The following is a 13337-nucleotide window of genomic DNA, read 5'->3' as shown; positions in this document are numbered from 1 at the left end:
TGGTGTCTACGACATCTCCTATTGTGCGATGATGTTCATCCATCCATATATTCTTGTGTCATTCTAGGAAGACATCATAAAGGATATTTGGAGCGAAGAACAGATGAAGCTCTCAAAGTTATAGACCAATATCGTAGAATTTAATGCCAAAGTGGCCCTGGTTGCAGGTTGCACATGGCATTAGGCTGTTTGTTTATGCACCAGATTTTTGTCCTCTTAGTGCCATCACGTTAATTTTTTTTATGGGCAGACCACTGTAGCAGAGATACCCGATATTTTTTTTTGTTTTCTCAGCTGTTCACGATGTGCATGACGTGATGCAGGCGGCGAGGCGAAGCTCGCATGTTCACCTAGTATTTATTCATCTTGTATGTGCTATCAAACACCAGCACATCACCGTAGTCCTGGTAATCCCTACATGACTGGGAATCACACAAGAACATGTGCTTCAGATGGACTTCGTCGTCAAGGTCATATTCATAGAAAAATTCAGGGTCCCTCTTTTTCCTCTTTGCCATAATGCGGATGGCTGTGGTAGCGTCACCGTCGAAAAGCAGCCTTCTCCTCTCTCTAGAGCACATGTTGTACATATCATTTCTTGTGAATCCAACACCGGCAAATGAACCAGAGTTTGCAATGAAGGATCTCATAATGATGTGCTTCCTGACTCCCATGGCTCCCAGTGATAATATCTCAGATCTCTGCGCGTCGTTGATCGTCCTATGGGACCGAAGAAACGGCACTTGACATGGTTCAGCTGGGTCATGGTTATGATTGTCACGAAAATCTTCAAAAATCCAGAAACCAATTTTTCCATCAAAATTCACCACCAAACGTGCCTTGCAGCCGCCACGAGACTCAGGTCTGAGCCTATATATGCGGCCTTCCGTGGTCAATAGCTTTTTGGGACGTCTGCCTTCTCTGGAATACACAAAACGCCTTGAATTACTCCATCATCAAACCGCTTAACATGGTCCAACCGAACGTTGAACCCATAATCTTTAGCATATCTGTTGTAGAAAGAATATGCTGTTGCTTCGTAAATAAAAATCATCTTCTTTATCTTCCAAGTATAAATCCCGCTTATTATCGGGATATTCATTGCCATTGCTACCTTTCGTGTCTTCTCGAGCTGACTAGCGCTTGGCGTCGCCTGCAAGTAGAAACCGTAGGCATTAATTAAAACTATAATTTTATGTGTTCCAGCTCTATGAGACCGAAAAAAGAGATAACAACCTGGCTCATGTCAAACAGAATCCCGTAAACCGATGAACCTTCCACATCATCAGTATGGCCCGTGTCCAAGTCAGATTCACCGTAATAGTCGTACTCTAACTGCGCGTCAAATTGTGCCTAAAACTTATTAATGCATCGTGGAATTTAGTAACCGTAAATTTTATAGTTGCCACCATTTTATGCATCATTTTATGAGTCACTACACATAGCTCACTAGTATTTTTCTCATTATTGCCATCCACTGTGTGTTCACCATGGTTGTCATCATTATCAAATTCATCGTACGCAATCTGCATAAATTATGAAAGGAGGAACCATATATTATTTGATGATGCTGGACTGCTGGTAATCGAAATGAAAAATAGTGCACCAAGAATATATAGTAATGTGGCTCACATCAAACTCGTCTTTGCTCCAGCCGGCTTCGTGCTGCAAATTTTCCTCCATTGACATGTCATCGGAATTATAGCTGACGTACTCGTTTTGTTCCTCAATCATACCAGACATAGAGTTGTCCATATTCTGTAGTATTGGACCATAATTAGAATTGAAAAACCGGCAGTATTGCGTCGTCTTGATTATGCTATAAGATGAAGTCATGGGTACCTCTAATTATAAACCCTAGCGGGGAAGATGTCGAGCCGGTAGCGCACCTTTCCAAGGTCGTCGATCTGCAGGGGCTTCGCGGTCGGCGGCGTAGAGATGCGAAACAACCACCGGCGGCGACGGACGTGCCGACAACAACCGCCGACGGCCGGGCCGGCAACAACCGCCTGCGTTTTACCTAGCGGCGGCGTGGATCAGCTCGATCAGATCTCTAGTGCCGATGAAAACGATGCATGCAATGACGTGGGAGCTAATCACGGTGATTAGCTTAGCACATGGGACCCACCCACGTGGGGTCGTCCGTACCCTGTATACCCATACGAGTCTTGTACAGGGCTTGGATATGGGTTTCGGTGGGCAGCACAAAAAAACAAAATCGGGACCACACCACCCCTTCGGGCGATGAGTCACGAGTTTTGGAGTGAAGCACACCTCGCAAGTATGATGATGCACATGCAAGGACTTGAGACCTGGTCTAGTCTTGATTAAAAAATGTTAAATTAACCTGCCCCTGTCCTCTTTCCAATCAACATTCGTGTTCCAGATCGGCACCAAGCATCAGATTCAGATCCACACACGCAAACGCTCGTCTAGGGGGTTTGAGGAGAGCACATCCAAGGTTCTCCAATGGAGGCCACGGCGCTGAGCATTGGCAAGTCCGTGCTGAATGGAGCGCTTAGCTACGCGAAATCTGCTGTGGCCGAGGAGGTGGCCCTGCACCGATGAGCTGGAAATGATGCAGTCTTTCTTGATGGTGGCGCACGAGGAGAGGGACGAGCACAGTAAGGTGGTAAGAACCTGGGTGAAGCAGGTCCGCGACGTCGCCTACGACGTCGAGGACTCCCTCCGGGATTTTGCCATCCGTGTCGAAAGGCAGTCTTGGTGGCGTAACCCTTGCAACCTCCTCAACCGGCGCCAAGTGGCCAGTGAGATGAAGGAACTGCGTGCCAAGGTGGAGGACGTGAGTCAGAGGAATGTGCGGTACCGCCTCATTGACGGAGGCTCTAAACCCGCCAACTCTGACCACTCCACCAGCACCGCTCCTACCATGTTCGGCATTGATGAAGCAAGAAGGCATGCCACCAGGCAGCAGCCTCAATCGAGGTTGGATCTTGCCCAAGTGATCCTGAACAAGGAAGCCTTGGGCGCGAAACAAATTGGAGTGATCGGAGTGTGGGGAACAAGTGGTACCGTTGGGCATACCTCCATCATCTCGGAGGCCTACGAGAATGCGAATGTCAAACTCAACTTCCCATGCCGAGCGTGGATCAGGGTGACTCGCCCTTTTCACCGGAATGAATTTGTCCAGAGTGTAGTGGAACAGTTTCGAGCAGGCACCGTAGAGGTGGTTGATGTTCTGCTGGAGAAGGCAATGACGTTTCATGAGCTGGCTCAAGAGTATGGTAAATATATCAATGAGAAGAGATACTTGATTGTGCTTACTAACCTGTCCACCATTGAAGAATGGCACCAGATCCGAACTTGCCTTCCAAAAAGTAAACTGTGGAGCCGGATCGTAGTGTCCACGGAGCATGTTGAAGTAGCAAGCCTATGCTCAGGCCAAGAAAGTACGGCTTCGGAGCTCAAGCAGTTATCAGCTGATCAGACAATCTATGCTTTCTACCAGCAGGTACTACTTCAATTTGGACCCGTCATTTTATTTATTATTTCATCTTGCTCAACAAAATATCAGCTATCAAGAGTCATTAGGATACATCGACTTTAACACCCATATGACTTTAACACAATTTTGTTTGTTCGCGGGCCGAGGTAGCCTTTCCATATGTTGCAGATATGCTCCTATATGTGTCAAGATATCAACTCGATGTTTTTATCTGTCTTATAGATACTTATCAAATATCAGCCAAATATAGGCATTAGATATCGCATAAGGTAAATCAGCTCGATTCCCCTGCTCATATCAAGTTATGTGTATAGACTAGGTGGGGAAGGGGAAATTCCATGTCCAATTTCTCCCATTCGACCAGGGAGTGAATAGTCCTTCGGCGAGGCCTGGAACGCGTCCACTTCTTTTATATTGAAGTAATTTTTTTTTGCGAATTTCAAATATATTAATCAAGGAACAGGGTATAGGTCCTGATTATAAGACCGCATAATGAAGTCTGGTCCTGAGTGGAGCCAGACTTGGGTGCACTGACGAGTACAACCCCATCTCGCAAGAATATGACTAACAGAGTTTAGTTCTCTACTGTAATGCCTAACCTGGCATTCTCTACCTAGCTTACAGAGGTATTTTGCTTCATTTATGAGTGCAGCAACCGGATCATTGTCGTTACCTCCTGGCAATCACTTTCTATAATGATCGGGCGATTTGTCCTCTCCAGCGCAAGAGTAAGGCCTTCAGTAAATGCCATAATTTCAGCTTCCAAAGAGCCATCACATGAGCTCAGATGCCTGCAAGCTGCAAAAATAATACCCTGAAGTAATTAACCAAGCTTTTCTACCCTGACTCCGGCAATGGCCCTCAGGCTAATCATAGTGCATAGTATCATATAGTAGTATCATACATATGATACTTGTCTATGGTATTATCTCTATGGTGGATGGTATCATAGAGTAGTATCATAATCTTCTAAAATTAGTTTTGTAGAATCCAATACAAATATGTGTACAAGATCTATTTAGCATTAACTTGTCCATGCGTAATGATACAATATCTATCTATGTTACTTTAATCCTATCTCTCCTTAACTACATATCAAATCAATAATTTTATGGGTCTAAGATGCATGATACTACCTAAGATACTACTTTCCAACCTCCTCGGATTCCTCATCAACCATATTCTTTGTCGATAACGAGTTTCTCTGGCCAAATCCCTCTGGGAGAGGTTACCATCATCTAGTGGAGAGGTATCTACTACCGTCCAGTGTAAGTGTGAATATTTCACCAAAGCCTACTTGCTCGCCAGCTCGGCGATGTATTGTCCCCTGAAACTTCACGACAAGGGTGCAAGAAGATGTCTAGAAAAAAGATAAACAATTGTATTTCATTCAAAATCTCTGTTTAAAATTACGGCAGGCTATAGCAGGCTAAGTTCATATATTCGATTTGCTAAATAATAGGAAAAAATCTAATATTACAGCAGCATATAAATCATATATATGATCAATAATTCACAGATACCATAGTAACATTGTCACATAAGAGATGCGCATGACCAAAACATATTTCACATATAGTTATGTCAAAAGTATAGTTTATACTACCTCCATCCCAAGGCTTAAGGTCTATATTTTTTTAGAAAGTCAAACGAAGTAATGTTTGATCAAATTTTTAGAAGAATTTATGAACCAATATGATATTTTGTAGGTACCATATGAAAATATATTTCATTATCTATCTAATGATATTGATTTTGTACTTTTCACGTTAATGATTTTTAATAAAAACTTTGTCAAACTTAACATAGTTTGACTTTCTAAAAAAAATAGGCCTTAAGCCTTGGAATGGAGGTAGTAGATAGTTAAGGATATAGTTATGTCCAAATATTAAAACATCATTAAGTAGTAGCAGTTCATAATATATTGGTGTTCATAAATAGGGCCACTCTGAAAAAATTTGGTCAAATTTTTTTGGGCCCATTGAGCGAGAAGAATGCCGCCATTAGGCTAAATTGGAGATAAATAGTTATAACCGGGCTATTAGCAGCTATTTCTAGTTAGCCTTTAAAGGCTCTAGCTATAGCCGCGGGCATCGCGGAAGGCTATAGTCAGGCTATAACCCGGTTATGGGCTAGTTTGAACAGAGCTTAAAAGACAAGCATTGTTGCAATGCTTGATAAAGCAATTGTCCGTGATGTTTCTAGTGTTATAGCTCTTCATGCCATGCTGAGCGGTAATGCCAACTTTATGCTGTCATGTAGTACTAGTAAACTTTTTTATATGATTAATGAAGTTGTGTTCATGTTCCGACTTGTATACATCCCATTCGAGGTTGATGTATTATTTCTTGGTTAACTGGGACATTGGCATTCCTATATATGTGGCATTAGGACCTGCGCTAAGCTGGTTCATAAAAAAAATTGAGTTATTCTTCATTAACAGTTTATCTAACTACAGTTACTTGTGTTCAGAGTTCTCAAGATGTTACATACTCATCCAAACCAGCATCTAGCTCAATGTTACCGTACACCACTGAGAATGAGATACAGGCAGACCAATCTAACACTGATATTGATGGAAAATTTATAGTGCAACAGAGGCTCACCCGCACCAAAACAATGGCTACCGTTCTGGAGGAATCTCAGGTTATTGGGCGAGAGAAAGAAAAATCTGATATTATTGGACTAATTCTAGAAGAAGCTAGCACCCAACAATTTCAGGTGATCGCAGTGTGGGGAATGGGTGGTCTTGGAAAAACCACTCTAATGAAAGATGTTTACGAGAGGAACGAGGTCACCGACATATTTGGGAAACATGCTTTTGTTACGGTCTTGCGACCATTCAAGCTTGAGGAGCTCCTTAGGACTTTGGTAGCGCAACTAGATGCAAGGAAGGAAGCCATGGACTTTGCAGGCGATACCCGGAAAAATATTGCTTCTATGGGAGTTGAAAAGTTGACTGAATTGCTGAGTAGGCTTTCACAAGGAAAGAGTTGCTTGATTTTTCTCGATGACCTCTCATCTACCACAGAATGGGATAAAATATTGGCAAGTTTACTTTCAATGAGAAATCCAAGATTGGTCATTGTGATCACCACAAGGCGAGAGGATATTGCTAAGTATTGTTGCAAAAAACCAAAGTGCATACGCTTTCTCAATGGTCTTGGAGAAAAGGATGCATGTAACCTCTTCACAAAAAAGGTACTGAAAGAGTATTACTCATACGGGTATATTCACTTTCTCGTCTACTGTGGACGGAGGTACTGAAAGACATTGTTGCATAGCCTAAGTGTACTCGCCAACCAAACTGGGATAAGCAAGTTAGTAGTAATAAATAATAATAACGAGGATTGGTTAACATGCGCCTGATTAATTTCATTGCACAACAGCAAGAAGACTAATTATATTTTACACAATTGCAGGTATTTAGGAACAAGGCCACATGTTTGGATAAGGACTATCCGGAGCTGGTTGAACCTGCAAAGCTGATCCTAAAAAGGTGTAATGGGCTTCCTCTCGCGATAGTCACCATAGGTGGCTTCTTGGCAGACCAACCAACAAAAACTGCTGTGGAATGGAGGAAGCTGAATGAGCACATCAGTGTTGAGCTGGAGATGAATCCAAAGTTTGAGGTCATAAAAACAGTCCTTATGAAAAGTTATGATGGCCTACCATATTACCTCAAGCCTTGTTTCCTGTACATGTCCATCTTCCAAGAAGATCGTAATGTTAGCCGGAGGCGTTTGGCGTGCCGATGGATTGCAGAAGGCTACTCGCTGGACAGATCCGTAGCGGACAGATACTTCATGGAACTTTTAGAGAGAAGCATGATAGTACCAACTCAGCAATCAGTTGTCAGCAGACAAGGAATCGACTCCTGCCAGCTACATGATCTAATCCGAGATATCAGCATCTCAAAGTCAATGGAGGAAAATCTCGTTTTCAGGCTGGAGGGAGGTTGCGGCTCAAACACCCAAGGCGCAGTACGCCACCTTGCCATAAGTAGCAATTGGGAGGGAGATGAAATGGAGTTCCAGAGCATAGTGGAGCTATCCCGCATACGGTCCTTACCAGTGTTTGGGAAGTGGAGGCCATTTTACATTTCTGCCAAGATGAGGTTTCTTCGAGTGCTGGACCTGGAAGGAACGGAAGGTCTAGCTAATCGTGACCTTGAGCACATCGGGAAACTTCTTCATCTGAGATACCTTTCTCTAAGAGGGTGTGACGAAATCTATTACCTCCCAGATTCGGTGGGTAACCTGAGACTGCTCGAGACACTAGACATCAAAAAGACAAAAATAGCTATGCTGCCCAAATCCATCATCAAGCTTAGAAAGTTACGTTATATCCATGCCAAGAGTCGATACGCATGGGGTGTAGGAGAGCCAAATTGGTATGAAAAGCGTTGTGAGGTATGGACTTATGCTTGCTGCAAACCATACCCTCAAATGATTATGGGCTTAGATGGCGCTGGCGTTAAGGTGCCAAGAGGGACCAGGAGACTGAAAGCCCTGCATACATTGCGGTATGTGCACCTTGCCTGGAGAAATGCCATTGTAGAAGAGATAAAAGGTCTCACCGGGCTGCGGAAGCTAGGAGTGGTCGGTATCACCAAGAAAAATGGTCTGGGGTTCTGTTCAGCCGTTTCCAGTCTCAGCTACCTTGAATCATTGTCAGTGCTGTCAGATGGTGACTTAATTGGCTGTTTGGATGGCATGTCCTCAGCTCCGGAAAACCTGCAGAGCCTCAAGCTGTCAGGCAGCCTGGAAAAATTGCCTGAATGGATCAAGGGACTCCAGAATCTCATGAAACTGAAGCTAGAGTTCACTGGGCTATCATCCAACTGTGCAGCCGTGCAGGCCCTTGGGAACTTGCCAAACCTATCCATTCTGGGTTTGTCGGAGTTTGAGACTAAGATCGATGTGCTTCAGTTCCAGAGTGGCCTTTTCCGAAGGCTCACAGTGCTCTATCTTGACCACAGACTATCTGAAATCAACTTAGTGAAGTTTGAGGAAGGATCAATGCCCCATCTTGAGAGGCTGAACCTTCAGCTTTACGAAACTGAAACTGCCTTCAGTGGGCTAGAATTTCTCCAAAGCATCAAGGAAGTATGTCTCAATGTTGGTTTTTCCATGTACTCAACCAAAATCCCATATGGTATGACTACTGAAGAAAGGGAGAAAGAAGCAGAAACGTTAAAAAAAAAATTGAAAGACAAAGTAAAGGAGAATTTGCGGATCCAACTTGATAGAAACAAAAATCGGCCCGTTTTTAAGGTGGAATGAGCTCAGAAACTTGGGGTTCTTGTGGACAGAGGTGAGGGCCTAACCTGAGGTAGGAGGTGAAGGAGATATGCCCTAGAGGCAATAATAAAGTGGTTATTATTTATATCTTTATGTTTATGATAAATGTTTATATATCATGCTAGAATTGTATTAACCGAAACATTAGTACATGTGTGATATGTAGACAAACAAGAAGTCCCTAGTATGCCTCTTAAACTAGCTTGTTGATTAATGGATGATTAGTTTCATAATCATGAACATTGGATGTTATTAATAACAAGGTTATATCATTGTGTGAATGATATAATGGACACACCCAATTAAGCGTAGCATAAGATCTCGTCATTAAGTTATTTTCTATAAGCTTTCAATACATAGTTACCTAGTCCTTATGACCATGAGATCATGTAAATCACTTATACCGGAAAGGTACTTTGATTACACCAAACACCACTGCGTAAATGGGTGGTTATAAAGGTGGGATTAAGTATCCGGAAAGTATGAGTTGAGGCATATGGATCAACAAGTGGGATTTGTCCATCCCGATGACGGATAGATATACTCTGGGCCCTCTCGGTGGAATGTCGTCTAATGTCTTGCAAGCATATGAATGAGTTCATAAGAGACCACATACCACGGTACGAGTAAAGAGTACTTGTCGGGAGACGAGGTTGAACAAGGTATAGAGTGATACCGAAGATCAAACCTCGGACAAGTAAAATATCGCGAGACAAAGGGAATTGGTAATGTTTGTGAATGGTTCATTCGATCACTAAAGTCATCGTTGAATATGTGGGAGCCATTATGGATCTCCAGATCCCGCTATTGGTTATTGGTCGGAGTGAGTACTCAACCATGTCCGCATAGTTCTCGAACCGTAGGGTGACACACTTAAAGTTGGATGTTGAAATGGTAGTTCTTGAATTTGGAATGAAGTTGGAATATTTGTTCGGAGTCCCGGATGTGATCCCGGACATCACGAGGAGTTCCGGAATGGTCCGGAGAATAAGATTCATATATAGGATGTCATTTTATGTGAATAAAATGTCGCGGAAGGTTCTATGGAAGGTTCTAGAAGGTTCTAGAAAAGTCCGGAAGAAACCACCAAGGAAGGTGGAGTCCACAAGGGACTCCACCTCCATGGCCGGCCAGCCCTAGTGGGGGTGGAGTCCCAAGTGGACTCCACCATAGGGGGCCGGCCACCCCCACATGGGAGGTGGGAATCCCACCTTTGGGTGGGAGTCCTAGTTGGGCTAGGTTTGCCCCTCCTATGGAAGGTTTTGGTTTCGGGTCTTATTCGAAGACTTGGACACCAACACTTGGGATCCACCTATATAATGAGGGGCCAAGGGAGGGGGCCGGCCACCCCTAAGACCATAGCTTGGCCGCCCCCTTGAGTGGCCGGCCACCCCTCCCAAACCCTAGCTTTGCTCCTCCACTTCATATTGCCCGGCTTGCTTAGCGAAGCTCCGCCGAACTTCTACACCGCCACCGACACCACGCCGTCGTGCCGTCGGATTCAAGAGGAGCTACTACTTCCGCTGCCCGCCGGAACGGGGAGGTGGACGTCGTCTTCATCAACAACCGAACGTGTGACCGAGTACGGAGGTGCTGCCCGTTCGTGGCGCCGGAACCGATCGTGATCAAGATCTTCTACGCGCTTTTGCAAGCGGCAAGTGAACGTCTACCGCAGCAACAAGAGCCTCATCTTGTAGGCTTTGGAATCTCTTCAAGGGTGAGACTCGATACCCCTCGTTGCTACCGTCTTCTAGATTGCATCTTGGCTTGGATTGCGTGTTCGCGGTAGGAAAATTTTTGTTTTCTATGCAACGTTATCCTACAGGTGGTATCGAGCCGTGTCTATGCATAGATGGTTGCACGAGTAGAACACAATGGTTTGTGGGCGTTGATGCTCTTGTTATCTTTAGTTGAGTACTTTGCATCTTTATGGCATAGTGGGATGAAGCGGCTCGGACTAACTTTACATGACCGCGTTCATGAGACTTGTTCCTCGTTCGACATGCAACTTGTATTGCATAAGAGGCTTTGCGGGTGTCTCGTCTCTCCTACTATAGTAAAGATTCAATTTACTCTTCTATTGACAACATTAGTATCAACGTTGTGGTTCATGTTCGTAGGTAGATTAGATCTATATCGAAAACCCTAAACCACGTAAAATATGCAAACCAAATTAGAGAGCGTCTAACTTGTTTTTGCAGGGTTTGGTGATGTGATATGGCCATAATGTGATGATGAATATGTATGAGATGATCATTATTGTATTGTGGCAACCGGCAGGAGCCTTATGGTTGTCTTTAAATTTCATGTTGAGTAGTATTTCAAAGTAGTTGTAATAGTTGCTACATGGAGGACAATCATGAAGACGGCGCCATTGACCTTGGTGCTTCGCCGACGATGATGGAGATCATGCCCGAAGATGATGGAGATCATATCCATGCTTTGGAGATGAAGATCAAAGGCGCAAAGACAAAAGGGCCATATCATATCACATATGAACTGCATGTGATGTTAATCCTTTTATGCATCTTATTTTGCTTAGATCGCGACGGTAGCATTATAAGATGATCCCTCACTAAAATCTCAAGATAATAAAGTGTTCATCCTTAGTAGCACCATTGCCAAGACTTGTCGTTTCGAAGCATCTCGTGATGATCGGGTGTGATAGAATCAACAAGTGCATACAACGGGTGCAAGTCAGTTTTGCACATGCGGATACTAAGGTGGCCTTGACGAGCCTAGCATGTACAGACATGGTCTCGGAACACGTGATACCGAAAGGTAGAGCATGAATCATATGATTGATATGATGAACACTTTGAGTGTTCGCTCATTGAAATTACACCTTGTCTCGTGATGATCGGACTATGGTGTGGTGGATTTGGTTCGTGTGATCACTAAGACAATGCGAGGGATATTGTTTTGAGTGGGAGTTCACCTAGATTTTTAATTATATTGAATTAAAATTTGAACTCAATTTGTCATAAACTTAGTCTAAACTATTGCAAATATATGTTGTAGAGATGGCGTCCCCAATCAATTTTAACCAGTTCCTAGAGAAAGAAAAGCTTAAGAGCAACGGTAGCAACTTCACCGACCGGTTCCGTCATGTGAGGATCTTCCTCTCCGGCGGAAATCTGCAATATGTGCTTGATGCACCGCTAGGTGACCCTCCTGCGAAACCGAAACCGATGAAGTAAAAGCTGTTTACGAGACTCGGAAAACTCGGTACTCTCAAGTTCAGTGTGCCATCCCGTGCGGTCCGGAATCCGATCTTCAAAAACGTTTTGAGCACCACGATCCTCATGAGTTGATGAAAGAGTTAAAGACTATTTTCGAGACTCATGCGGCCGTGGAATGCTATGAAGCATCGAAACATTTCTTCACCTGTATGATGGAAGAAGGCAGCTCCATTAGTGAGCACATGCTCGCCATGACCGGGCATGCGAAGAAACTCAGTGACTTGGGAATAGTGATTCCTAACAGATCGGGGATTAATCGTGTCCTTCAATCACCGCCACCAAGTTACAAGAACTTTGTGATGAACTACAATATGCGGAACATGAACAAGGAGTTACTCGAACTCTTTGGCATGCTAAAAGCTCGCTGAGATTGAGATCAAGAAAGAGCACCAAGTGTTGATGGTCAACAAGACCACTAGTTTCAAGAAACAGGGCAAGTCTAAGGGAAAATTCAAGAAGGGTGGCAAGAAAGCTGCCACGCCTCCTATGAAACCTAAGAACGGCCCTAAGCCTGATGCTGAGTGCTATTATCGCAAGGAGAAGGGACACCGGAAGCGTAATTGCTCCAAGTATCCGGCTGATCCGAAGAGCGGCCTTGTCAAGAAGAAGAAAGAAGGTATATCCGATATACATGTTATAGATGTTTATCTCACTCGGTTCTCGTTCTAGTACCTGGGTATTTGATACTCGGTTCGGTTGCTCATATTTGTAACTCGAAACAGGAACTAAAGAATAAACGAAGACTACCGAAAGATGAAGTAACAATGCGCGTTGGAAATGGATCCAAAGTCGATGTGATCGTCGTCGGCACACTTCCTCTACATCTACCTTCGGGATTAGTTTTAAGCCTAAATAATTGTTATTTTGTACCCGCGTTGAGCATGAACATTATATCTGGATCTTGTTTAATGCAAGACGGTTATTCATTCAAGTCCGAGAATAATGGTTGTTCTATTTTTATGAATAATATCTTTTATGGTCAAGCACCACAAAAGAATGGCTTATTTCACGTTAGATCTCGATAGTAGTGATACGCATATACATAACATTGATGCTAAGCGAATTAAATTAAATGATAATTCTACTTATATGTGGCACTCGTCGTCTTGGTCATATTGGAGTGAAGCGCATGAAGAAACTCCATACCGATGGATTACTTGAATCACTTGACTTTGAGTCACTTGATAGATGCGAAGCATGTCTAATGGGAAAAATGACTAAGACTCCATTTTCTGGTATGATGGAGCGAGCTACAGACTTATTGGAAATCATACATACCGATGTGTGCGGACCAATGAGTGTAGCATCGCGCGGTGGTTATCGTTA

The 13337-nt window shown here is 43.6% G+C and overlaps 1 pseudogene; it reads left to right on the top strand.

Moving 5' to 3' along the window:
- The first annotated feature begins 2469 nt into the window (after positions 1-2469).
- Positions 2470-8751, top strand: LOC124675766 (annotated as a pseudogene).
- Positions 8752-13337: the final 4586 nt, after the last annotated feature.

This window comes from Lolium rigidum, chromosome 7 (genome assembly GCF_022539505.1).
Source record: "Lolium rigidum isolate FL_2022 chromosome 7, APGP_CSIRO_Lrig_0.1, whole genome shotgun sequence".
NCBI lineage: Eukaryota > Viridiplantae > Streptophyta > Magnoliopsida > Poales > Poaceae > Lolium > Lolium rigidum.
The sequence above is the reverse complement of the archived record's forward strand: the minus strand, read 5'-3'. Positions and strand labels throughout refer to the sequence as shown.